Raw genomic sequence first — 27,631 nt, 5'->3', positions numbered from 1 at the left:
ACAGGTCTGGATTCTATTCTTTTTTTAATTGTGAATCCAAGCTATTTTCCCACCTATTCATTCACCAAATACATCCAGTCATCCTGAAAATATTTGCAGAAGAATCAATGAAAAAGAAACAAAACCAGTGTGTTGTAATGCAGATTAGGCAGCACTAATTTTGTTGCCTCTAAGGCAGCTGAAAATTTCTGAGTAGTTCTGAATGTGTTATGTATACATATAGATGTTTATTTCAGGAGAACAGGAAAACTGAAAATCTAGAGCTGAGCCTTATCCTGTAAGACACTGAGTATGCTCAACTCCTTAAATTTTGTCAGTTAAGTAGATGCTTGCAGGTTTACAGGGTAACTCTTGTGTCACCTACAGACAGAAATATTAGAGCCTCCAAATTGCAATTTTTTTTTCTAGACTCAGTGCTACCAGTGGAAGATGGTGGTTATAAATGCTTCACAGGCTGGGATTAAGTTTTGCAATTTTAAATATGAAGGCACATTAAAACAAATCTCACTGACTTCCAAAGCTTCTGCAAAGTATTTGTATATTTGTGTAATCTATGACACATGAATGAAGGAATTGTGGTGGTGGATTTTGTTTTAAAGGAAACAGTTGAATTGATCTTGAGTCAAATGCATGTATATTGGTACAGACACCTGTTTGCATGCTGCCTTCCTGGGAGAAAGGGACAATTGAAGATGTGGTTGTATTTTTCTTTCTGTAAAATTGCTAACATAAGAACATTCAGAATAGTAACTCCTCAAAATCTCTGCTTGCTGCTCAGTATATTCATACCTACAGATAGTTCCACATGCTTTACATCCTGATAATCTTACATGTCACAGTGAGCACAACATAAGACTCTAACAAAAGAAAGTATATGTTTATTTCACTGTTTTGTGCTTATTACAAAAACATACAGTGTGAACTTGACTCATAGGGTCCCAAGTGAAAAATACATTTAGAGCATTTCATTTAGCATGCAAGTTCAAGCTAGTAAATTCTAGATGTTACTAAGTGTTCAGATGTGTTCTGATAATACAAAGCTATCATAAACAACTGGAGCACAAGTCTGGATGTGTGTGTAAGAGGGAGAAGAAAATCGAGAGTAACAGTTTTAGTCTGAGATGAAAATGATCTTTTCATCAGGCTGTAAGGAAAACATGTTTATTCAAAATGTAGACCTGTTTCCTCTTTCTTAAAATTGTTACTTGTTGTTTGACATCTCTTCTGGGTATCACTTTCAAGTGGTTTAAGATGCCTAGTACTTATGTGTTATAGTGGAAGAAAAAATGATCAGTAAGTTGACAGACAGTTTAATACTATCTGTTTCTAGTGTATCAACATTCCACATGATTCCACTTTTTTTTTTTTAGAAATCTGGGTGGGAAAAAAACCACAATCTATTTTTGTGTTATTCTATGGTATTTTATGACAGAAAAGTAATATGATTACAATTAGGTTTTCAGATGAGATTTGGGGGTAAATCCATCTGGAGAAGATGGTGGGCAGCAGGCCTCAGACTTTCTTTCTGATCACCTTTTTTGTGTCTATCTGCTTCTCCATTTCCCTCTCTCTAATTTGGAAATGCACTGTGACTTTTGTGCAGAGAATCTCACTTTGAGACAGTGAGATAGAATGACAGAAAGTGAAAGGAGAAAGGAATAACATCTGTGATGCAAACCGTTAACAGTATGATGTCTTACAACAATTGGGGCGAGGTATTTGTGACTGAGGAGCTGAGTGATGCATGAAACAGGCGGTTCTGCAGCAGCAAGTCTGAGAAAGCATGAGGCAAACAGGTTGGGAGTCATGAAGGAAAGCCATAGGGGTAGGTGGAACTATGTGATTTTTAGCTGTGCTTGGACTGGGAATGCAGTAAGCTCTGCAAGTGGTAGAGACTCCAGGGAGCAGGCTAGGAAGAAACAGTCTCTGGAGCATCTTGATAAAGCTAATGTGCAGAACTTGGGGTGAAAAGCTGGAGAAAGTAGGCTGGGCATTAAAGCTCAGGATGTAGAATTTACTCAGCATAAGTGCTGCTGTGTGGTTTGAGCCTTTTAATGCCTTGTCTGTTGCTGGAAACTGCGGAGTGGTGAATTTTAGTTGTTTATTTCACTTCTGAGTAGTAAGAAAAGAGAAGAATTAACAGCATAAATTGATCCCCTGTTAAAAAGTCAGGCTTCAAAACAAAAGGGAAAAATATGGTAAATGCTAGGAAGGAGATACTTAGCAATAGGAAAACAAGTTAGGATAGCAAAAGAAGGGAATGCTTATTCTAGAAAAACTGAGACACTGAATGAGTGCAAGAGTATCTGAAAACATCCAGTAGCCTGAATACCTCATCCCTTGAGAAACAGAAAGCAGATAAATATATGAAGGTGAATGAGTTTCCAAGTATAGTGTACAGTAATACAAGCCATTGTTCGTAATATACTATCACTGCACTGGACAGCTCAGCCTAAACTCTAGTCTTTGCTGCTAGAGGTCTAATTATCCTGAGCTCTGATAGAGTATTTTATGGGCATCATCTATAAATGATGTCATCACAAATGATGTTTTTGTTTTTTCTAATGCACAGTCTCTCTCTTAAAGAAATACTGTGAGGGTTAATTAATGGCTGTAGTCATTAATGAGACTGTCTGATTGAATGTTTACTAATATTTTATCTAACCTAAGTCCTATGGTTCTTATATTTTGTTGCTGTTGTTGCATTGCCTGGCTCTGGTTATCCATCACTACAACAAGTACAGCTCTGTTACTTCTGTGATCTTAGCTTCTGGATCATAGCTCCAAAATTCTGATGTGGAATGTGTGTATTTATGGTGTTGGAGAACTAATTTAATTGCCTAGACTTCGTTATAGTGGCACCAGAAGGCACAGGAGTAGTTGTGATAGAAATTTCTGATTTTTTTTTTTTTTAATTGCCATTTACTGACACTTTTAAAGAGGAGTGGTGAAACTGCTTTATCATCCAAAGCTGCAATCCAGAAACATGTTCTTTGCATAGGCACAGTAAAGGCATGCAGGAGGGAGGCTACTGTTGTTTGACTAGGAGTATGCATGGTCAGGCAATCTTTAAATTTAGCATGTATATATTGGTACTTTCTAGAGTCTCTTTTAAATTGAATCTTAAGGTTTACTTTGAAGAAGAAATTAGAAAGTGTCTTGTGGCTTAAAACCAGGACTGGTTGTCAGATAATGGGCATTTAAATGCTTTACTAAAAGATTTCAATTTGTACTTCTAGTCCTGTTTTCACAATTAGCTAGAGTTTCATTGCAGGAGACACAGATACTTTTGAACATAGGATCACTTATTCTATTTATTTACTGTGTAATGGTGGACAAATTCATTTAACAGTTTAAGAGTTGCTTCATATATGTAAAGTGGGAGTAAATAGACTTTTCCTCATAAGACAAAGGATGTTATCTATTATTCTTTGTGTAAACTTTTGAGTAGTCATGGTGTTCAGGTCCTGATTACTTAAACATGCAAAGTATTACAACTTGCAGCCCTTAGAGATTTCCCCCCCCCCCCCAGTTCATCTGGTTTTTCTATTGTAGTTACAAGGTCAACTTGAAATAATCTGTATGATTATAAGATTTTGCATGAAAAACTTTCCTGGAGAGCAACATCTGTTATCTGGCAATAACAGCAGTTCAAAAGAGCTCTTTGGGAAGAGGCTACAGTCTGCCTCACACGACTCAGTGGGGTGACTCAGTAGTTCACATTTGCAAAGAGAAGTGTTCTGCAGGCCTCGCAAACATGGTTCTGAGTGCTCACTGCAGATGCTATTACGCACTCCGGTGAAGCTCCCTGGTATTGCACGTTGCAAGAGATGCTGGCAGACACGATCCAGGCTTCCCTGGGAGCAGAAGTGACCCCAAACTGATGGCAGTGCTCATGCTGCTGACCATCACCCCTCTGATTATTCCTCAGTGCCTTCACATGGCTCTGGTTTGATATGCCTGATGCTGAAGCTGAGTATGGTGTGCAACAGCTACAGCCCTGACAGCTGCTGAAGTCCCAGAGGCTGTAGATGTCCTAATGGTGCTTTCCTTTGTAGAAGCCATCTTGTAATGTGACAGGACTCTGCCCCAGCTGTGCAGATACACACATCAGAGTTCAACAGCTGAGAGCTTGGGTTAATGTGGCTAGGGAAGTTATATTACTGTGATGATGATGATGGTTGAGCTATGGGTGTGCACATAAAATGAAATCTTTGCAAGAGTTTATTTCCCATTTCATCTAACTCTTGAATTACATTCAGTCTCACTATTGCATGATTGGCTTTGCTGTGTCAAGCCAACAAGTCCAAGTTCAAACTTCATCCTGCCTTAATGTGCTGCTGATGGATGGCTGCAGCTCAGCTCTGCTGCAGCTGAACAGCTGGACTAAATACGGGTGCTCCAGTCCTGTCAGCTTTCACAGAGCCTTGCATCTGGCAGATGTTGCGTTACACAAATAAAACTACTCATAGTTGGTATGTAGTAACGTGATGTGAAATGCTATAGAGCTGCGATACAGCATAATTGAGTGCAATTCCTATTGACTTCAGTGGGTGTGTTATTCAATTAGGGACTGCAGAGTTTAGATCATTGCCTTTGGCTTACATCATTGCTAATATTACAGATAGTTATAAAGCTTTCAGGGCTCTTTCAGGCTTTTAGTCCACAAATTGACTGTAATGTGAAAGTCTTGCTTGGGGGTAAGAGTACTTATATCAATCTCATCTTTTGTCTGCTTATTCCTGATCTTTCTGTGCTATTCCTTTGGGAGTGCTCATAGAAAAGATACAATTTAAAGGGGGGGGAAGGAAAGTTATCTCAATATAGCCAAATTCAAATTTCATTTTTACACATTAGACATATGCTTCCTATCTTTTACCTATAATGTAGAATTGAAAACTTTAATTCTCATAGAAAGAGAAAATTAAGGCACTGTGAATTTGGAATGAATATTGAGGAAAATATTTCCTGGGAGCAAGGATGGATACGGTGCTTGAAACTTAAAACTAGGCTGCATGGAGCCATAAAATCTTACTATAAAGAATGAATATGTGTTGGCAAGAGGAGGGACTGGGTGGCTTTGAATTTGATTTTTTTTTTTACCTTTCTGCATGCAGTATTCAGCTACTGCAGACACTGTTGCTCAAGCCAGCTCCTGAGTTGTTCCATGTGAGTGAGTAGCACAGGCAGGCTTTCCATCACATAATTCTGACAGCTCAGCCTCTGTTCATGGTAGGAATATGGATAGGATAGAAATCCTTACGCTGGTTCTGTGTTAGCCACTGAGAGAAAAAGGATACTATTTCTACTTTATTCTATTCATGCTTTGGGGAAAAGCAGTGAATGAGCCTCTCCATGTATAGTACATGTAATTGCATCTAGCAAGTTTTTATTCTGGAATTGACAATGAAATGTCTAGAAACAATGCCTATACTTTATTTAATAAAAACAAAAAGGTTACTAGGGGTGGGCACAGACACTTTTAGGAGGTTCACTATAGAAATCTGATTGCATTTCAGGCAATATATTATCACTGTAGATCTTTCCAAAAGCATCCCCAGATAGAGATGGGATAAGTCTCACTCATACACGTGTATATTTTTAGGTCTAATTAGTAAAAGGTGAGAAATGCATCTATGGGAAGATTGATTCATGTACTGTGACTCTTTATTTAGCTGTGTCTTAGGTGATGTGAAATTGCACTAAAATAAATTAGTCTCCTTATACAAGGCATCTTTTTTTTGCAGCAGCAGCAGGGAGCACGATACATGTTATCTGTCAGGGAAAGAAACAGGCTGTTTAAATTCAGGTAGTGTAGCATCTTCAGGCAGGTAGGCTATTTTTAACTTCAGATGTAGCTTAATTTAGAAGCTGAGCAGTTGAAGTCCCTTTTTTTCCCCACTCCTCTGACTGGAGATTTTTTATAATGACTGTAGATACCCTTGTGTGAAGATAGTGAGTAGAATAAAAAATCCATTATCCTCAGCTTCAAGGTCATGGGACTACACAGCTAAACAAAGCAGCTTTATGGCAGAGTTGTCATATGCGTACACAGATTAGGTTAGATAGATGCACTATTTCATCTAAGTGGAAGAACCACTCTAGCCCTTTATACAGGATTTTGCCGAGTCTGTATTTTTTTGTAGGAAGTACTTTAATTGCATATAGTGATGTACAGCACACGATAGAGACAATTCCAGTGGTTTCTAGGGGAGAAATATTTATGAGAAAAGTTAGCACTGCTTTCTTGCACTGATTTTGTTCTGAACCATTTTCTGTTTAGTTTGCAAGTTAATCACAAGATCTGAGAAGCTCATCCAGTTAGCGAAGATAGTCAGAATGTAGAATTGCAGACTTCATGAACTGATTACAAGCTTTTTAATGCATTCACATTCTGAACATTGGAAAGGAAAAAAAAAAATGTTCTCACAAATGGAAGTACTTCCAAGATGGCTTTTTGCAAAGTCTTTTGCATAGAACTGCACACAATTGTAGAGGTTGGAAGGGGGCCTCAAGACACTGAGTCCAACCCCCCTTTTAAAGCAGGTACCCTGCAATAGATTGCACAGCTAGGCATCTAGACAGGAACTGGTTCTTGCATAATTGCATACTCTGTGTCACTCAACAGTCATCTATTGAATTTCAGTAGCATTTCAGCATAAAGATGATTCTTATTGAGTTTTACAGTTTACATCTCTGAGCTCAGCTGAAAGTGATTCTGAAAGCTATTCTGGTTGCATAACAATGAAAAAAATGAAGAGATGTGTGCCATTGTGACAGAAAAAATTAATGAGCTGAGTCTGACATGGAATGGTTGGCTCCATTTCTGAGCATAGTGACACCTTCACCATTAACTCTTAAATACCCACCTGCACACACAGCTGCTTTGAGCCCCTGGAACTTGGCTGAAATGTTCAACCAATTGTACGCTTACAGAATAAGTAATGGTTTTTGTAGCTATTTAAAATCCTAAATTATAAGTGAAAGGTTCTGCTGCCATTTCTTCTTTAATTTATGGCAGCTGAAATTAGAGGGTTTCATTCTATTGTTTTTATACCCAGGGTAGCATGATGTAATGTAGTAAGAACATCATAAAATGAGGTAAAAATGCAGAGTTCTAATCATGGATGTTCAGTGGAGTTGATAAAGATGTCCTCTAGAGCTTGTCAATTCCTTAAGTGCCTATGCTGTATAAAGATTCTTTCCATTTGTTTCTGAGGAATGCTCCTTTCCTTGGCTTGCTTCTGTGTGGTGGGGAATAAGGGAGTAACCATTGAGGTTGTTAGAGACGCTAAGCTTTGTTAAGGGGCTTTCCTAGTTCTCTACTGGCCAAACAAATCAGAAGTAATGCTAAATTTAGTCTCTGGGAGGTATCTTAGTAGTGCTATCACAAAGTCAGACTATGACGCACAGTTTGGATTGGGGATTTGAATTCAAAGTCTTTCCTTTAAAAGGATTTTCTTTATAATAAAGCAGATAAATTGCAGCAATATTTGCTGAAATGTTTTAACTTCACAGAGATGTTTTTTTCATATCAAAGGCTTAATCTGAAGGTTGTAGAAAAAGAAACATTCAGAACATATTATACTTTCTTGTTTGGGTATTTTGGTATGTTGTCAGGAGACAGGATTCAGTTTGCCAATTAAAGAGGTTTAAAAAAAGACTAAAAAACATCCAAAAGGACTATTTCAGTTGTCAAGGAAAAAGTTGAAATCTTGTGGATTAGAGGGTAATATTTTCTTAAAGAAATACAGGCATGCTTTAAATAATTTTCTGAATGGCTTCATAAGATCTAATCAGCTTGAAATTATAAATGTCTGTTAGTATCTGCTTGGTTTTCATTCAGGTTTTTAGTGAAGAGGAAAGCATCTGTTCTGAGAGCAAATGTGAGTTCTGTTTTCAGCCTTTCTTGCTCTTAAATATGAAAATGCACCTCTGAAGAATGATGGTGACTTATGTAAAGCTAGGCTTCAGAACTTTAATTTGAAGTAAAGCCAGGGGTTCAAATAGAACAGCTTGAAAATACTTTACATTATTCTTTGGAGATTTCTGCCGTTGAGGTCAAACTCTTTGGATGAGACTATAATTGTAGTCTCAAGTGAGGCTGAACTAGAAAACACACATCATTTGGTTCTGGATCCAACCTAATATCAATAATTAGTTCTTAGTTGGTCCTTTTCATCCATAGACCCCAGTGTTTTATAATGTAGGTCAATATCATGGCCTTATGTTAGAGAAATGAAAGCACAGGAAAGTGAAATGAGTGCATAAGATCAATGAGCAGACTGTGATAGATCTGGAAATGGGCCCAGTTCTTGTAACCATATCTGATTTTGCATTCTCTCCATTAAACCCCAGCAGTATTTATATTTTCATCTGGATATCTGAAAGCAGCTTCATCATGGCTTGGACTTTAATGGTGTAATACAATGCAGAAAGAAAGTTAACTAAAACAAGCAAACAAAAACCCCCATAAACAAACCACAATACCTCAATTTGGATTTTCCTACTTTGTGATTTCCTGCAGAAGTTCCATTTAAATGTCCAGACAGGTTTGTGTCCCAGAAGGATGAGTGATAAGAGCAGGCATTCGTGTACCACTGTGTGAAGAATAGCAGAAATTCTTACACAGGAAGAAAGCTGGAGAGAATGGCCCCAAAGTCTCCTGGTTTTTACAGTCTATGTTGTCACTGACAGGGAGTCACATGCTTAATGTAGTAGCCATTCTGTAAGAATTTTATAACAATCTTCATGCTTTAAAAAGTTTAAGCTTTCTATTTCATATTGTTGCAGAACTTTGTCACTCAGCAAAGAAAATGTATCAGTGTTTTCCATGCCTGCAAGTCATAGGGTGACATGCAATAGATGAGCTTTTATTAATCAGTAAGCTGTCTTCTCAGAAATGGAAATTGATTTTATCGAAGTGTGACAAATTACAAGAGTTAAATGAATTAAGGTGAAATGCAGGAGAGTGTAGCAGTCATACTGTGTATCTGCTTAATTATAAAAATGCTATGCTCGTATGGGGATTTTCCTATGTCAGTATGTAGGCATTTTATTCCATACTACATGGAGGACATCTTTCCTCTTGGAAGAGGCTGTTGTAGGTGAGGTACTAAAAACAGTTGGATGTAAAACCTTGTGCTCACCAGAAGGGATGAAAGACTGAGTGCTGTTTAGACACGCAAACAACTACAAGTCTCAGAGCAGGAAAGAGTGTGGTTGAAGCAGTTAGTGCACTGATAAAATCTGCTGCTTCTAGCTCCAGCAAAATCTGAAAATGAAGCAAATAAAGCATAGAAACACATGGAAGGAGATGTGTAAGGCAGTTCCTATTGTATAACCTTGCATTTCTGACTTAAGTGCCTAGTTGAGGAAAACTTTTCCTCGGTTCTTGGGAGATTAAATGGAGAGGAAGTTCTTCCAGAAAGCAATTCTGAATCTAGAGGTATCACTCTACCTATAGGGGAGCCCAGTGCTCTTCACTGACTATACAGAGACTTTTTTGGTAAACTACCTGTCTCTTAAGCTCCTGAGGTATGTATGCAATGTGCAGAGGTAATGGTGCAGTTCTTATACGGTCACTGCAAAGGTAAGTTTGTAGTTAAGGCCACCAACCTAATATTGACTGTTCTTTTCTCATATGCCATCACCTTGTGAAAATTCAGTTTTCCTTTCAGTTTTCTCTCTGTTCTTTGTGACATTCAGATCTCACGTGTAGAGGCCTAAAAGTTTGTCTGAAAGAAAAAGTCAGTGGAAGAGAGTACCTTAGACCTGTGCATTGGGTTTGTAGTCTGAAGTCAGGCTCTAAGACTGTTCTTTTAAGTTCTTTGCAAGAAAAAGAAGCTTACTTCTGTAATCAGAACTGGCTTTTGTAAAATTCCCTGACGGAATGGTAAAATGTGCTGTTGAATTCATCAAGATATAGGAGATTTTTTTTTGAAAAAGAAATTTGTAAAGTTTTTCTGACAGATTTGATTTAGTGAGAAAGCAATATTTACTTGAAAAGAACATGTGTAATCTGGCTATTCATTCAAATGGATGAGAATTTTAACTGAAAGAGGCTTCAAATGTATTAATTAAGATTGGAAATAGATTTCTTCAAGTGTTAATACCAAAAACTTTGCATCCAAGACCTAGTTCCCAAGGATCTGTTGAATTCTCAGTCCCTTGCATCTGACTTGCAGCTCTATTAACACTTCTGTGTTTCTCTGTTGCACTTGTCATGTTTAATACAAGACACGAAGGCACACTGGTGACAGCTCTATACCAACAGATCTTTGTAGACAGATGCTAAGATTTGATCCTGTTACTCACTGTGTGTGTTTTACTCAGTGCTGTACCTGGGACTTTAAAATGCATGCAGCACATCCTTTCCTGTACATCCTTCCACAAACAATCTTGTTCTGATTTAATCTATAATTAGTAGAAAATAGTTTTTAACCGAGCTAGAGATTTTAACTAACTAGGGGATCTTCACATTAATGTTTCATTGTGCAAAAGAAAGCTTTTCCTCCTTTTGGTTGGCATTCCTGATTCTTGCATTAGTGTTCACCATATCTACGTTAAGAAGTTTCTTTAAAAGAAACTTCCTCCTCCTGTGAAGTGGCCCTTCATATGTAAAAGTTAAAATTTAGCTGATAATATCATCAGGAAGTATGAGTGATACTTAAAGTCAAGTTGACATTTTAATTACTGTTGCAGAAGAAAAACAGCAGTTTGTCTCAGGAATGATGCTGAGAATTTCAGATTAGTCCTATGACAAAACCGAAGGCAAATTCACTGATTACTTTTTACCAGTGTATGGTCAGTATTGGGTTTAGGAGCTCTGGAAGGGAATCTGAAGGAAAAAAATGTTTACTGGATGCTAAAAACCATTCTGAAATGCTGCTTCCAGACCAGCTCTCTGATGTTATGTAGTAAAAAGCAAGTTACAGGACTTGGTATATCTGGACAGAAAATAGTACGTGAGGAGTTAACTTTCGTGTTAGCAGGAGGGTTAATAGGAGTATGTTAGTTTTTATCTATAATTTTGTTTCATTTGATTTCATATTTTGTTTTAGTGTGAATAGATCCTTTTTCACTAGCAGGTCTGATTGCAAGGGTCAGTTGGCTGACCAGGACTTCTCTGGTCTTACAGTGCTCCGTAATACAGAGGAGAGAGGAAAAAAAAAAATTAGGAAATGAAAACCCTCATACTTTGCACAGAGTAGCAAAATTAGTGTGTATATTCCTCAAAAAACTGAGAAATCAGGAGTTGAGAAAATAAACATGTTTATGTGGTATGCCAATTCAATCTTGGGGATGACAAAAGGAAGCTCAGTTTTTATTTTGGAATCTGAGTATTTTCTAGCATATGTCAATAAGGGCAAATGTGTTTAAAAAAAATGGGCTGCAAGAAAATTTCCAGGGCAAAATCCTGAGGCCAGCTAAAGAATTGGTTTAAATGTATGAAATGAGTCTTGTTCAGCAAACACTGAAACATTTGTAAAAACCTGTGAAGTGGTAGCAAATACAGCTAAAGGGAAATGTATTTTAAAATTCAAGCAAGAAGACATTTAAGTAACCAGAGAGGCTGTGGATGCCCTGTCCCTGGAGGTGTTCAAGGCCAAGCTGGATGGGGTCTCTGCAACCTGATCTAGTACTAAATGGGAATGTTAGTGGCCCTACCTGTGGTGGGGGGGGTTGGAGATTCCTGATCCTTGAGGTCCCTTCCAACCTGAGCCATTCTGTGATTATTTTTTTTTTTTTTTTGGTAAGTACTAAACTTAACTAACTTTTCTATGTCATTAATTTATATGGAGGCACAAAGTATTTAACAGCCACAAGACTGAGGATGTCATCAACTCAATGGAGAAGTATCCTTGCATTGTTCAAGGGTGCATGCTTTGTGCTGAAACAAGTCAGAAACAGTAAGCCCAAGCCCTTAAAATGCTTGCAACCTATTTATGTTGGTGCTAAATTCTTCTAATGAAAACAAAAATACATGCACATATGATTATGCTTTTGTATTCTTTTGAATATTTTTTAAGTGTACTTTTTGAAAGAGTGAATAACCAAGCGTGGTTAAAATGTGTTCTTCTCCAGGCACACCCCTTGGTGAGAAGCACACAGCCTCATCTCTGGGCCTGCTGCTGTCATCACGTTGTTCTGGCCCAAGCACCCCTGTGCTCGTCTGATGTGGGTGCTCCTGCACCACAGCTTGCAACAAGCCCTTTGGCTGCCTTTAGGCAGGCTCTTTAAATGCCCTCTTTGATGTCAGCTCAGCTTTGGGGAGTGTTTGGTATTTTTCATGTGACCCATAAAAGGAAGTTTCCTGATAAAGACACTGAAAGGCATGGGCAAGGGAAATACAGCGTGATTCCCCGGGGGATATCAGCTCTGATAGTTGAAAGGGGCCTTTTCATCTGGGACTTGAAATGGTCAGATTGCACCCAACCACTGAGGCGTGGGTGTCCAACTTTTTGACTTGCCTGGGCCACCTTGAGTGAAGGGGAATCGTCTTGGACTGCTTATAAAGCATACAGTATAGTTAACAAAAAACATGCTGTAGCTAATGCATCTAGTTTGCAAAACTTTTATGTAGGTATTGTTTGTTAAAACATGAAGAAGGCAGGAAAAGCATAAAACTAGTAGGTTGGGCACATATGTGCTTAGGGGTTTAAGACATCTGAGATTAGGTTTTTGCCTTAGGAGATTACTCTCTAGTAGTTAAGAATGGACAAAATCGAATGAACTGTATTTAATTGTTCATTGTGGGAAAAGATCATTTTACATGGTTGTCAGCTATGTGTGAGATTCCAGGTGTTCAAGGTATCAAATGCAACTTAAGAAAAAAAGATAATTGATTTCTTTCGAGTAATGAAGTGGGCCTTGCCTGCTTAGATTCAAAATAGTAACCCACAGTAAATTGTTCTTGAATTTGCAAATGCTGGTGGTGAGCACAGCAATAGTGGGCAGGGTAAAGGGCTGACTGAAGGTGATGCTCAGAAGAAAGTGACAAGACTGGAGAATGACTAGATGGGGCTGCCTAGAGTAGTGGGGCTGGTCTGGAGAGTTGTATTTAATGTATTTTCTGGTGTGTTGAGATGAAAATCCTAGATAGGATGTTTTGCCGATGCTGAGGGAAAATGGGTTGTCATTCAAAAAGAATCGGTCTGACTTCTTGACTTGCTTGCTGATTGTTTGGTATAGCTGTATAGCATACAATGTCAAATTGTACAGTTTGGCCTTAGTAATAACTTCACCTATATGCTGAAGGTTTATGAACTGGAAGGAACTGAGGAGGAAATGAACTTGAGTGTACTTAATGCTCAAAGTGGAACAATTAATATATTAGACAAAGGCATATACTTATTGCAGGGAAGGTGATGCAGTCCTGGAAGGCAAGAGCTTCTTAACAGAGAGAAATATCGAAACCTTTTTACAATAAGCACCAACTCCTTTTGAGTCTCTCTTGAGCTGTATTCAGATGAACAAACTGTGACAGGTGCAAAGAAGAGCTACCAGGATGAGCGAGGGAATGGAACTCCATCTTGCAAAGGGAAATGAGAAATGCCTCCTACCCAACCAAATGGAGGTTGCTAGGCAGAAGGATCATTAAATATAATGAGAGCAAATATTGATACATGATAGGTTTGGTTTCCATGCTCACGGAGCCCTTAGCCTCCCTACTGAGATCACTAACAGAGCGACCCACTGCTGCCTGCTGAGGTGAGTGGTTGCTGATGGGAGGTGAATGGCTGACCAATGGAAGGCTGGCAGACCTCAGAGCTTTTGCATGCAATGCTCCCAAGAGGATTGCCAGTAAAGCTGTATTTCTGTCAGAACTGTAAAAAGTGTTCAGCCTTTAAAAAGAAAAAAAACATGGCATTTAAAAAATCTTGCCTGCAATATCACTTACAAAAGGAGGAAAAATCTTTCCTTTGGGATCTGGCTGGAACTCCTCTATTTGGCCTTTTGAACTCAGCCCTGGTGGTGTCACAGCCTCCCCTTGCCTGAGCAGCTCACTGGGTGCAGCTGCTGTGCCCAGTCGGGCCTTGATAGCTCTGTAAGTGTGAGTGCTGGTGACATCATGCTCCCAAGGGTGTCAGCTATTAGCTGCTAAAAATAGCTCCAGGCACACAGTAGAAAAATCAAATGTCTCTTTCAACCACTAGTGAATGGGAAGGTAAAGAGAGAGCTCAGCAGAGGGGCTTTTTGCTTAAATACAGGGGCAGCGGTGTTACACCACAACCCTGGCAACTGCTGCAGGTGATGCTTCAGGACTGTGAGCTGGGGAAGCCTGCAGGGACAAGTTCATCCCTGATGTAATTCCAGCACTGTGATGGTAAGTGAGCTTTTGTGTTTATTTCCCACTGGCTTAGTTATCTTGCATTTTGCAGCTCTTAATGAAAATCAGGCTATGGGATTCACAGCACTAGCATGATGTCAGTATTACTGCCAATATAATCACCGCTCTATGCAAAATATGAAACAAATCAGTATTAATGAAGTGTTCTGAGAAATATACAATATAAACTATATACAGGCATGAATGGTACATCTAGATTCCAAGCTGAAGTAAATATCCTGCTCAGCATGTGTTTTGAGGCTCTTTGGTGTGAGTTGTTTGAGATTGCTTGCAACCTTTAGGCCTTGATTTTACAGATCTAGGAGCTAAGATGGAGAATTCTGCTCAGTGTTTGTGATATTAGCTAGGTGGTTCAGATAAAATACAGTTTGATCTGCTCCAAGTTAAAATTGATTCTGATAAAGCGCATATAAATGCAGAGGTGATATAACATGAAAGTTAAGATGAAAGTAGGGCTGGGTGTCTCACAATCTTTGAAAACTCCACATCCTGGAGTTTTTATACTAATTAGGCCACAATCAGACGTGTTGGTCTAGGCTTATCAGTGCTTCTAGCCTGAGCTGCTCATAGCAGTCTTTGCTACACTTCTTACTTTGTCTAAGGGCTGGCAGTATCAGAAACATGAGGGCTGGGACTCTTCAAACCAAACACAAGGGATTTTCATTCCAAGTTACAAATACATGGGCCTGAAACTCCCTTGGCTAAAGTATAATCTTTTTCTCACCTGTTTGGAGTCACCTACATGTGGTGACTTGCACCTGTCAGAATCTGCTTGTAACTACAAGTGATTGGGGAGAAAAGCCTGTTCTCCAACCAGCTATTGCATCCTGGTTTGTTTGCAGCCAGAACTCAGGCTGAGAACAGAGGTCTGCTGCACCTGCAGAGCCCAGGTCGTATCTCTGCCAACTGCAGCCTTTCCCAGGGGGAATGCAGAGCTGGATATGGATGTAGGTTATCAGAGTGCATGCAAGTGAAGTAATGCATCCATTACAGCAACAGATAATAGATCCATAAAGCAACAGATACATTACTGATCCATTTTGCAAGATCCAATTATGTGAACTTTGTGAAGTATAGTTTGGTTTTGTTTTTTTTTTTTTACCCTGTGTTCATCCTTTAAATGATATCTCTAAAAAGTATTTCCATCCTTACATTATTTCATTGTGCTGATTCATCCATTCAAGATTGCTCAGAGCTGGGATTTGATTCTGCCATATTTCTGGTGGCAGAACTTTTTTTTTTACAGATCTGCTTGGTAACTGTTATGGATAAAAGTGAAGAATCCCTGGGTCCTTCACTTGCTTGGTGTGACATGTAAAGTCAAAATTCTTTGCTGTTATAAATTGCAAGGCAGGGGACTGATGTATGAATAGTTCTGTAAAATTACATCGTCTCTGTTTTCCATAGGAATTAGACAGTGATTGTGACAGTCTGTTTTGTCCTCTAAAAATGAGAATTTATGACTTTGATGTTCCTGTGTCAGATACAGAGTTTACAACTGTAGTGAATTTGATTTTTAAGAGCATAGATTTTAGTTGCTACTGTGGTGTTCTGAGTGCAAACAGACTTGTAGTCAGTTTCTTCAGTCTGCAAAACAGACAAAGAAGAAAATATGGAAGAGTTTCTACTTCAGTAGTGGTGGCACAAGGGGCAAAATAAAATCATAATAAACTTGTGGTAAACTCTTGTGTGAGTGATTTTTAGTTAAAGTTCAGGATTAATTTAGGTAGCTACTTAAAAGCAACTCAGAGTACTGTCTGGAAGAAACTGACAACAGGGAATAGAAATACAGAACTTTTTAGAACGTGAAATACATTAGTTTTAGCAGACAGTGGACTTCTTCCTTAGCAAGCTTTCCTACCACATAAATTTTCCTTGCTGTATCCCCCAGAAGGCTGAATGCTGCTATCTCCTGCAGACAATGCAGCAACACCCTTATTTTGTACCAGTGAAACATTTTTCCATTCACAAGCTATTTCAGTATTCCAGAGCATCTTGCTGCTCTAGCATGCATTTGTCTGAATTTCAAGTAATTTTATTCATAAAAAGATTGTTCTCTCTTGGTTTGGGGTTGCTATCAGGGATGAAGGCACACATAATAGCACAAACCACTGAGATTTTCAGGCAGGCCTTTTGTCTGCTTAGGGCTTTCACTGATGCCCTCGATGCTAATAATAATGACTATAGAATAAAATATCCTCTGTAAAATATAATTTCCTTCTGAAATGCTGGTGAAGCAGTGCTGATGTAGGGTGCACATCGTGCATCATCTGTGGATGATGATGACGCTGTATCCTGCATGTTTTGTTCTCAGGGTTAAACAAAGATGCTCATGAAATATTCTTGGCAAGAGGGAGAACTACTTGGGCCGTAGGTCTGACTTTAGCTGAGTATTCAAACCTTTTTGTATACAAATGGACCTGATGTTTATGGAGAGTATCTCAGGAGAGTGTCTCAGCTTCAATAGAAGCAGAATAGAAAGCTATACTGTGTAAATGGCTGGGAATGGATTTAGCTGTGTTTGTTAGAGAACTTTGGGAGTTAGGACTTTAAATATCACAAGAATTGGGGTAAAATACTTGTAAAACTGTCTATGGAAGTAGATAATTTTCAGTTTTGTACATGCCAAGCTAGACCATGCTGCCAACTCAACAGGACCATGGGCTGGGAATGTGTTTAGACCCAACAGCAGGAAGCTGAATTTGGACAGATTTTAGCTGGAAATGAGGCACGTGTATCTGTTTCCATGGGTCATTAAGCACTGGCATAGCTCCACAACAAACGTGGGGTATTCCACATGCACGGTAAATTGGTGGCTTAGCTACACAAGACTCATGTGCCATCTGAGTTAACTGACATTGACAAGGTGAAGGATCCGATGTAGCAACTGCTTAGGGAATAATGTTGACTCTTGTGCTGTAAAATGTCAAGCTAAAAATTAGTGTAGCATCTCTGGCTGGGAATTATGAGCCTACAGCTATGGCTCTGTCCTATTTGTGCACAGCAGACAGAGTAAGAGAAGGGTTTTCTTCTGTTGCAGAAGGAGACGTTAACGGCACTGTCTAACCTGGAATTTTCACACAGTTAGGTAGCATCAGATCTTGGTTCATCACCGAGACGATTTGTCACAAGACTTCTGACTTCAGAAGAAGGGCATCTAAATTAAAAAGAAATCTGAAGATTGTCTAATGTGTGAGTTTGTGAGAGAATCCTTATCCAGGAAATAGTGTTGTCAGCAGCACTGTTTGAATTAAAGCTGCAGATTGGATCTATTCCTTCATGCTGATCTCAACTTTTATGTAGGACATAAATTGAATACATTACATTTTCTAACACGCCAGGCCAGCAGTCTCTGACGCAGATACTAAAGCTGAAGTAAATAGGAGCTGGCAGTGTTTTCCAGCCTGAAGTGTCAGAGCGTTTGAAACTTCAGGTGCTGAATGTAAATGTAGTAGTGATGTCCTAGTTGAAAGATGTCTCCAAAATACACCCAAAGATGTATACTGAACTGAGAATTCCCTCTGGAATCAGCAATTACTGCCAGCATTGTGCCAACCCAGCAAAGGAGCCTTTTGATGTATTTCAAGAAACGTGCGAGTTCAGTGTCCTGTAGCTGCGTCCATAAGCACCAGGCTCTCAGGCAGGAAAAAAAAATGAAGGTGTTTTTTTGTTGTTGTTAATTGTTAACTTTGCACTCTTGTGCCTTCCTTCCTCTCTAAGCTTCCTTTTTGTGAAGATGAAACCTTGCAATGCAGTGTTTGCCTACAGGCGTCCTTTTTCCTGTGAACAGAGAGCCCTGAAGAACAAATAAACTTTTTTAAGTTGCTGATCCTGCACGTTTGCAAATTCACTGTGAGATTTGGCTCCCATGTAAGGACAGAAGGATCCGGCTCCTAGGGAATAAACGTCAAAGAACATGAAAAGAAAAGCCTTAGCAGGCACTGGGACTATAAGAACAAAGAGTGCTTCCAAATGGCACTAGTGAAAACCACTGGGAGATGTGAAATAGTCTGACAGAAGCAGTAAGAATGATGGTTCTGAGTCAGGCACTGAATCAGGCCAAAAAAAAAAAAAAAAGATGATCCGAGTGAATTAAAGCCACTTATATTCCTGGAAATGAATTATTTCCTTTTTATCAAAAAGGAAAAAAAAAAAAAAAAAAGACAAAGAGGTTAAGAATGTAATTATACATTGCAGAAAAAATTATATGGCAATTTCTGTCTCCCAGGCTTGCAGTCGGTGTACCAACCAAGCTCTGCTGTGCTGGCTGCCTTTCTGTAGTGAGTCTCAGCAGCTCTGCTTGCGCTGCCTATTTACTTTTCAGTACTTCCTCTTGGAGGCTTGCTTTTACTTCATGCTCTTAGCAGCCTTTTTAGAGGAAGCTCTGGGTATTATTTTGTGTCCAGAATAAACAGTGTAGCAGCGTAAGCTTCTATGCATAGGCTCTCTACTTCCCCTGTGAGTTTACAAATATTGTAGAAAAACAAAATGATCACAGAAATTGTGTTTTGAGACACAACCACTTAAAACTAGTGCTGAGGACTCCATTCTTTGCTTTGCCAATGAGTTCAAGTGGATCAGTTGCATAATTTACTGTTTATGTCATGAAGACCTTCAGTGAAATACGAAGCCTATGAACCATCTTCCCCCCTTTCCTATCTCAGACTGAGAATATTTTCATTCCATTCATCTCTGCTTAGATGCAGAGTGTCTGGAGGCTGCTGCAGAGTGTCTGTTTTCAATGCATGCCGGCGTTTTGCCAGTCATATGTCACGAGGGAACATCCTCCCATGGGTATGAGCGATATGGCCATGAAAGGAGGTGAACAATAACTGCATTGTGTCCTCCAGAAGGTGGATGGAAGTTAAAGGGAATATGTTTTTGTGCACTGTACTTCAGGGTCTTGTGTATCAGTTGCACAGTGCTGCTAGATGTGTTTCCTAGTGTTTGCAAATGAAATTAAGTCAAGGTTGTAAACAAGAAAATTGTATTTATGTGGTTTTTTGATTGATGATGATAGAAGTATCATAAAATGCTAAAAAAGAACAGCTGTAAGGAACCTGATCACCAATACAGATTTATCAACCAAGATGTTAAGCAATTAACTTGATTCTGTCTGGACTTATTAGGAACATCCTTTTTGTTTTGTTTTTTTTTTTTTCTTGATGGATGGAAGTTGATTGGAAATAATTGTATTACGATTCAGTTATTTGTAAAGCTCTATCATTTAATAATAAAAATCTCTGCCTATGAATGCATTTGGATTGCTACACTTAACATTGGCATACCCAGACTCCTGTCCTCTGGTCACAGAAGAGGGTCTCTGTCATTATTAATTGCCTGGAGAGCAGAAAAGGGCATTTCCTGCAAGTTTTCTAGCTCTCGTGGTGTGATGCCCCAATGTAGGTGAGCCCCTGCTACGTCACACAAACCACTGGGTAAAATCAACCAGAGCGCAGTCAAGATTTCAAAAACAATCCCAGAGGTTTTATGGGGCTGCAAGCTGCTTTATCCTTCATTATCCAAAATAAATAATTTCATTCTTGCTACTTCTCTTGAGATAAGAGTTAGAAATTGCTCCGTTAGGGTTGAGGGCTGCTCAGGAGATAACTAGAAAGAACAATCTACAAGTGGCGTGGCCAGCTGGAGCTGTGTGTGGCTGTGACTGGTGGTCCCCTGGAACAGAACTGCAGCACAGGGAAGGCAGGGAGAGCCTGGCCCAGGACAAGCTGTCCAGGACAAAGCAAGGTGAATGAAAGAAAAACAGGAAGGGGAACAGTGGGAAGAATTAGCCTTTATTTTGTGTGCTGGGAAGATCAAACTGCATTGCACTGTTCCCATGTTTTGAAATACAATTTGTTTTGGGACCTGACTCTCCTTATGCCATCAGTTTAATAGACAGTGATGTAAATGGAAGCATCAACCACTCGCTTGTCTGCTCGTACAGACAAACATTTATGTTGGATGGTTGCTTTTTAGCACAGTAGTGATCCAACAGTGCTAAAATGCCATTTGCTACGTGTGTCAAGGGAACCAGATATTGCTGTAGCCACATCATCAAATTGCATTACAGCCCTTGGTCTAATGACATTTGTATAGATCTTCAGCTCTCCACTGTTTGTTGCTCATCGCAGTAGGCTGAAGATAATCACGCTGAGACGCTGTCCCATTTGATGTTCTCTCCTTCTACCTTAGCTTATCATCTCTACAATGCACACACATAAACCAACATAATCCGACTTCTCCGGTTGATTTCTTTATTTTTCTTCCTTTTAGCAGAAATGCTTGAGAGATCAATGAGGTTATTGTGCCTGGTGCACTGCTCAATTCCCCAGCTTCCTGTTGTGGTGGGATCTAGCAGGAAACTTTAAGAAATCCAAAGAACAGTCAAATCTCTGCTCGTACTCCCGAGTCCTACCCTGCCTATGTAACAGGGAAGGTTGAACAATGTGTAGCCTTAAAAGATTAAGTATCTTTTAATTACTGTATGTTTTGTTCCAATTGACATAATGCTGGGATTCATATTAGCATTGCTGGATGCTCGTTCTCTCTTTCTACTTCAGCAATGCCAAGTGGAAAAAAAAAAAGAAAAGAAAAAGAAGAAAAAAAAAGATAAATGCTCATTAGGAAGGAATTAGGATTGTTTATGATTTTAATAATTGTAACTGCACAATTTGACCAGCTATTTTAAATTCAGTGTGTTTATTCTTGAGATTCAAAATGTTATATTGATAATTTAAACAACTGTAGGGGATGCACTGTTATGTTGACCTTGCAAGAGTTATTAAACATAGTAAATACAGTATTTACTTGCTAGAATTGAAAGGTTAGCAGCTCAGTCTCTTGGTGCTTCATATGGTAATCATTGGGAAAGCAGCTCTTCTTTAATGTAGCTGTCAGGCTGATGGGTTACAGAAGAAACAGATTCCCAACTATGCAATGGCTAGGAATCAATAAAAGATCAAATGACCCAGTTTCATCAGACCATCAAAGAATGAGACTTGAATTCCCCGAATTCAATTCGTTTTTTTTCTGCTTGCTCACTTAGGCTGGTCCTAACCACAGGTTCATAATAAATTTGTAATTAACTCTTGAGCTATTACTCATTCTAGGATGGCACTGAACATCAAGTAGCTGTCACTTATAAGGCAGCAGAGACTTGAATAGAAATGCAACTGCCTTTTTTTGAGAACTGCTTTGGGTTTACTAAGAACACTTTGACAGGAGATACAATTCTCTGTTAGTGAAGACAGCAACTGATTCTGGCATTTTCCTGATGGGAGCTTTTCCAGGGATATTTGATGTAAGCAAATATCTCTGAAAATTGGCAGTGGATGCAATTGGATCTTGTCTGAAGCCTTGTCTGAAAAAAAACACCTGCGCATGTGCCACAGTTTAGATCAGATTGTACAACTTTATTAATTCCTGACCCTGTGTCCCTGTCTGTCACTCAGCCTCCACTGCTCTGAACACTCTGGATCTGTGTTTTCAGCTCGCCGAGACACTGGGGACCCCCCTGCAGAAGTGCACCTGTTCTGCTGCTTGGTATGGGCAGACACATTGGCCAGGGGAAGAAGCAAAAATCCCAAGAGGAGCAAGACCTTTCAGTTTTTGAGTTCTTATTCCAAAAGTCTTTTGAGTCAGCAGCTGTGGGCCCTTCCCAGCTCTGGAAGGAATGCCAGATCAGTGCAGTGAGGAACAAGGTGTGTGCGGGGGCGGCTGCTTCTCTGTCACTTGTGAGAAGCTTTATTCTAAAAAATGCCTCTTTTTGCTGTCATCGTTGCCAATGTAACAGAGACCTGAATGCTTCAGAGGAACTGGTAATGGTTTATGGAGTTTTCCTTGTCCATGGCCACTGGCCCAGCTAAACAAGCCCAGATCATTAGTGCCTGTTAGTATAGCCTGATGGATGATGTGAATGTGCCTGAGCCTCATTTCCAGCAAAAAAATATCATGCATAGTGGTGCTACCACTGTCCCTCACTGACACACATGAAAGCTAGGCTGGTGCATCCACCAGCACTGAGATAGCACCTGGGGAAAAGAGAAAAAAGAACGCCTTGGCTAGTGGCAGAGGGTTGGAACTTGATAATCCTTAAGGTCCCTTCCAGCCCAAGCCAATCTATGATTATTTGATTCTGAGGGACACTGGTACCTTCTGGGAAAAGAGACACAGAAGAGTGTGGATGATTTCCTTCAGAAGTTTGGACTAAAGCCCTGTATATATGAGGAAAATCATTAACACACAATTAGCGGTTATGCAGTTATAATGGAAATTACTTCTTCTTTGCAATCTCTAATTTATTTTATAATGTTTTTACATTCTCTCTCTCCCTTTATTTTTTATTTTATTTTATTTTATTTTGGAGCCTCATACTGGCCATTTTCACTTCACTTATGTGTAATTCCACTCCTTTGTTTGCTCATTAGTTCTGCAGTCTGCAAAGCACTAGTGGTGGGCAATTTGCTGAGCAGCAGGGGCAGGGAGGAGTGGGTGGGCAGGCAACCTGGCTCCTGATCTTGGCTCTGCCTTTAGTCCCTTAGCAAACTGGTTCCTCCGCTCTGTGCCTTTTTTCCCTACAGAAAGAGACTCATAGGTGAAGAACAGCTTACTGCATTCATCCGCATCAACCAGTGCCACTTACTAAAGGGAAACACAAACAAAAACAAGTATTTTATTCCTTATGATCCTTGAAATATGCATGAGTTAATTAAATCCAGTAAGCCTCTTCATTTTGCTTTCCTGAATTAGACCTAAACGTTGAGTCATCACTGATGTACACATCCAAACTGCTATAGACATCTCAGCCTTTGAGTTTTAAGAAGTCTGAAATTATCTCGATTCTTCATTTAACAGATGTGATATGCAAGCAGTGAGTCCTGGTAACTTGCAGAACAGAGTTATCCTACAGATCTGAACAAGCATTGCAGATTGTGTCCTTCTCCCTCCCTACACTTCAGCCTTTTCCGTATCCTCTACTCTTCTTGCCCAATTTAATTTGATTAACAGGGTACAGTACTTTGTTGAGAGCATTTGATATTACTAAATTTGTCTTTTAAAACTGCTGCAGTTGACAATAGAAGTACTGTAGTTTTTCTGTCTAGAGCACAGTGTCATACGTATGCACCTGTGTGTGTGACACCTGAAGGCTTGCTGTTCTGCAGTCTGCAATTAGCAACTGTGTTCAATGGCGCAGTACTGCAGTTATGTACAGTAGGGTTTGGCTGTGTAAATGCATTCATTTACTGGTGGCATTGTGTGAATGCATCCACTGATAAATATCACACCTGTTATTTTCCAAGGTGCTGGATGATAGGGAATGCAAGACTCTTTCATTATAAATGTAAAAATGAGTGTGATTTGGTTGTGATTGGAAACTAGCCGATATTTGTAAGAACTTCTGAAGCTCATTAATAAACATGATTGTGCTTCTTCAGCTGGCTTCCTGTCTGCTTTTGCAGAAAGGCCAAAAAATCTCTGACCAGCCTGAGCAAAACAATACTTTAAAACTTCTCTCTTCTTAATTCCACATGTCTTTGCTCCCCATGACAGTTACTGAATGTTGTATTAAGCTACTTTTCATGGCTGTTCTCCTTTTCTGTTTCCATTCATTCTACCTTATACCTGGAGCACAAAATTAATGTACTTTACACTCTTGCTTTTTGTAGTAACTGTAAACTCACAAAAAAAGTGATCACCTGCTGTTTTGCACAGCGAACTGGTCCTGGTTTGTTCCCTGTAGCACACACTGTAAAATCTTTGGGGAATTATGCTAGGTATATGATAATTTCCAAAGCAGGTCTAGGAAATGCCATTTATAATAGCCACGGAAAGAACTTTTTGGCTGTAAGAAGTAGGAGATTTTTCAATCTGAGACTTAAAAAGGGATCTGCATTGTTTCTGCCCCTCCTGTCTGCTGTTCCCTGCAGCTGAAAATGGGGCAGAAAGCCAATGCCATGACATTTGAGCAGACAGCAGTTTATGGAAGCGTCTATTACAATTCCACACCCACACCCTTGGTAGAATGGAGCCTTCTCCCGGGCCATTCCAAGTGAAGTTGCTGCCAGAGCTACAGCTGATCGAGACTTTATCTGAAGGCTGGGATTTGTAGGCATACTGAAACTTGTCTGTGTGGGTTTTACGTGCACATTCTCCTACCCCTGCTTGCCTGCTGCTCTTCCCCTCCAGGAAGAAAACAAAAGAATTTCCAAAACTGGCCATAAAGTTTTCTCAGCCCTCGTGGGCCCTTGTTACAAGTGGGTTGGACTGTGGCATCAGAGAAGAGGCAGAAGCGTGGGGATTAACATGAACTCTGCTTTCTGCCTCATTCAGTGATCCTGAGTGTTTGTGCGATACCTCAAAAATTCCAGGAAACACATGAAACTTGTTAGTGCTCTCTCAACTGCTCTTCAAAGGAACAGGAACATCTGAGTGGCTTTTTGGTGTTCTTTTATGCTGAGCACTTTCGGTAGTTCCATTATTATCCTGCATCACTTTGTCTGAAGAAAACTTTAATAGATATTATTCATAAATACACACACATATAGGCCATATGTAAAGCATCTATATATATGTATTCACTCTCCTTTTTTCCATCATCCAGACTGAACTGCCACCACGCATGTCATGCAGAGCATCAGCTGAAGCACAGAGAAGTCACTGCCCTGTTTACTGAGAGAGGTCAACCCTCTATAAGCAGAGTTGCTGACAGAATGGTAAAATATCATCTGTCCTGCTCCAGCTATGTGACCGAGCAAGCAAAGGGATTTGGGCACGTTGTCTCTTCATGTATATAAACATAGTCTGTGTAATCCTACCTAATAGGGCAATTAAACATTATCAGTAAAACAAGTGAGCTTTCAGGCCTCCGGCTCCTCATAAGGTTATAAGGAAAATTGAAGTGAGCTGGCTTACTTCCTAGCAAGGGGTTGATCACCATTTTAGTTCCTAGATCTGAAGGGAAAGATGGAAATATGAGGGGAAAAAGAGGTGGGTTAGCATTTCTCACCTGAATGGCTGTATGGATTGCAGAAGTAGGAGTGCTGCCCATGATAAACAAAGAATGAGGACAAAACAAAAGACAAGAAGTGTTCCTCCTGTGGGAGGGTTCTAATTTAGCCAGTGCTGAGAACATGGATGAAAGAAAAACAGTGTTGCTACTGTAGAGGTGTCAAGAAAGTGGCTTGCTATGTCAGTACATTAATGTTGAAGTCTAGCAACTTAGTTTTTCTTTAGTTTTCCTGAAGTCCATGAAAAGGTTCCTGTGATTCATTAGTGCCAATGGGGGGGATTCCCTCTGGATCTTTTTGTCTCTTGGTTACCTGCATTTTTTTTCCTTGCCTCCTGAAGTATGATTACTTATTGTATATGATTACTTCTTGTATATCCTGAGGTGGTTTGGGAAGGAATTAGATAATGGGCTGATGAAAGGAGGGGACTTTCTGGAACATGGAAAGTACCACTGATAATGAACTTTGCATTCTTCTGGGACTGAGAAAAGCATGCATGGACTTTGGTTGTACTTTTAGCCATTTAGCAATTTAATCTGTGCATGCCTTTCTTTACATCTTTTGGGCTCTGGCCCTGCCAAGACTGGGCTGTTTTTGGGAAAATACCTCATTGCTTCCTAATACCAGATCACTGCTCTAGCACACAGTGTTTCATAACAAATCCATCCAAAGAGTGGTTAGGGTGTGCTGGAGCTGCCTTGGCAGAGGTTTTCAGTTAGAGCCGAGTCAGCACAGCCTCCAGCAGGTTCCCTTCCTCCGCCTTCCCTTCTGGGATGGCTCCAACTCACCAGGCAGGAATCCGAGCAGTGGGGACCTCCAGAAGGATTTAATCTATCAGAAACTGAATTGCTGTGCTGGCTGCAGTCACTCATAATTCAAAGAGAACATGTTAGAGAAACTGATCTAGATTGATTTTAAAAACTCATCTGGCACTGTACCTCAGCATTTCTTGATCACTGCAGGAAAAAACTGATTCTGAAATAATATAAAGTATATTGCTGAATTGGCATAAGAAAATCTCCATTAGGGTATCACTGATTTTGCAGAGTAGGATTTAGCATCTGAAACTGATGATTAGAAACAAATAAAAATGAAATGTAAAATATTGCCACTAGCAGGACTGGGGATTCACAACTTCTTTATGTAAATAACTCCTAAACGGGGTGCACAATGGGTGAGAAGTTTAACAGAAAGAGATAATTCCTTTTATTTGTCTGAGAAAGGAGATTCTTTCCTGCAAAGAGCTTTGCTGTAAGCCCCAGACCATCACAGCTGCAGCAATGCCACTTCTGCAAGACAAGTTCCCCTGCTGAGAGCCATGTCCTGTGTGCTTCATTTTCCCATCTGCTAAGAAACTTCCCTGTCTCCCAAATGAGTCATGAGGATAAATTATGTAATTTTTTTATAAAATGTTTTAATTTGCTCCACTGGAAGGGCAAAGACTGGTAATTTCATAAGATGCAACTACCTAAATACCATCTGAACGTTTCTGGGGCTTTGTTTACTGCCTGTGATTTTCCAGAGCTGCTCCAAAAGAGAAGATGAGAAACGATATGTCCATTCAGGGACCATATCTTGTCAGCAATCGCTGCTCGGAGAGACAAAGATTGAATTAAGAAAAATGTAAGGGAACAAGCTTAGTTTAAGGAGAACTGTCTTTGTGCCCATATGTTCCTTTTATGAAAAGATGAACGACTTTTACAGCATGACAGTGACTCTGAAAAAAGATGATTTTTCCCCTTCAGCTAAAGTACAACAAACTGAAACCTGCTCAGTGTTGGTTTTTTCCACGCGATCACTCATTAAACGCAAAGTAAACGTATCGCTGAGCGACATCTGTCCTTCGGTAAATGGAGCACAGATGTATGGCAGCGGAGGGAAGCAGAACGCAAACCTTGCATCCAGGGCAAAGCTGAGACAACGTTTGAGTCAGTTCAGGGATGTGTATAATGGTTTTAAATATCAGGGCAGCCTGAGGCGAAGGCAGCTGTGGAGGTGTTCAAGGGACACAGTGGGGCTGGGGGAGATGCGGCACAAAGCACAGGGGCACCGTGTGGGCTGAGGTTGGAGCCTGACAGGCTGAGCTGTGCCTGATGGATGGCGCCCGGGCAGTTCTGCTGCGATGGACCCACCAAAGGCCGCGGGTTTATGAGGGATACTGGATTTGAATACCCACTTGTAGACATCACAACCACCCTTCCTAGGACCAGGCTCTTCAGCAGAAGGTGGTGGGCATGGAACAGGCAGCGGAGCTCAAGGCGGCTTTGGA

At 39.9% G+C, this 27,631-nt stretch overlaps 1 long non-coding RNA gene across 4 annotated transcripts in view; it reads left to right on the top strand.

Annotated features, from left to right (window-relative positions):
- The window catches only part of LOC149916672 (uncharacterized), a 34,091-nt gene extending 7,765 nt beyond the window's left edge, over positions 1-26,326 (top strand). Inside the window, exons 3-4 of one of the 4 annotated variants that reach the window (XR_016469820.1) lie at positions 14,214-14,329; positions 24,957-26,326. This is a non-coding gene — a long non-coding RNA (uncharacterized LOC149916672). The other 3 variants (XR_016469822.1, XR_016469823.1, XR_016469821.1) reach the window with 3 other exon arrangements.
- The last annotated feature ends 1,305 nt before the right edge of the window (positions 26,327-27,631 follow it).

This window comes from Phasianus colchicus, chromosome 10 (genome assembly GCF_987193195.1).
Source record: "Phasianus colchicus chromosome 10, bPhaCol1.hap1.1, whole genome shotgun sequence".
NCBI classification, from domain to species: domain Eukaryota; kingdom Metazoa; phylum Chordata; class Aves; order Galliformes; family Phasianidae; genus Phasianus; species Phasianus colchicus.
Note: the sequence above shows the minus strand (reverse complement) of the source record. Positions and strands in the feature narration are given on the sequence as shown.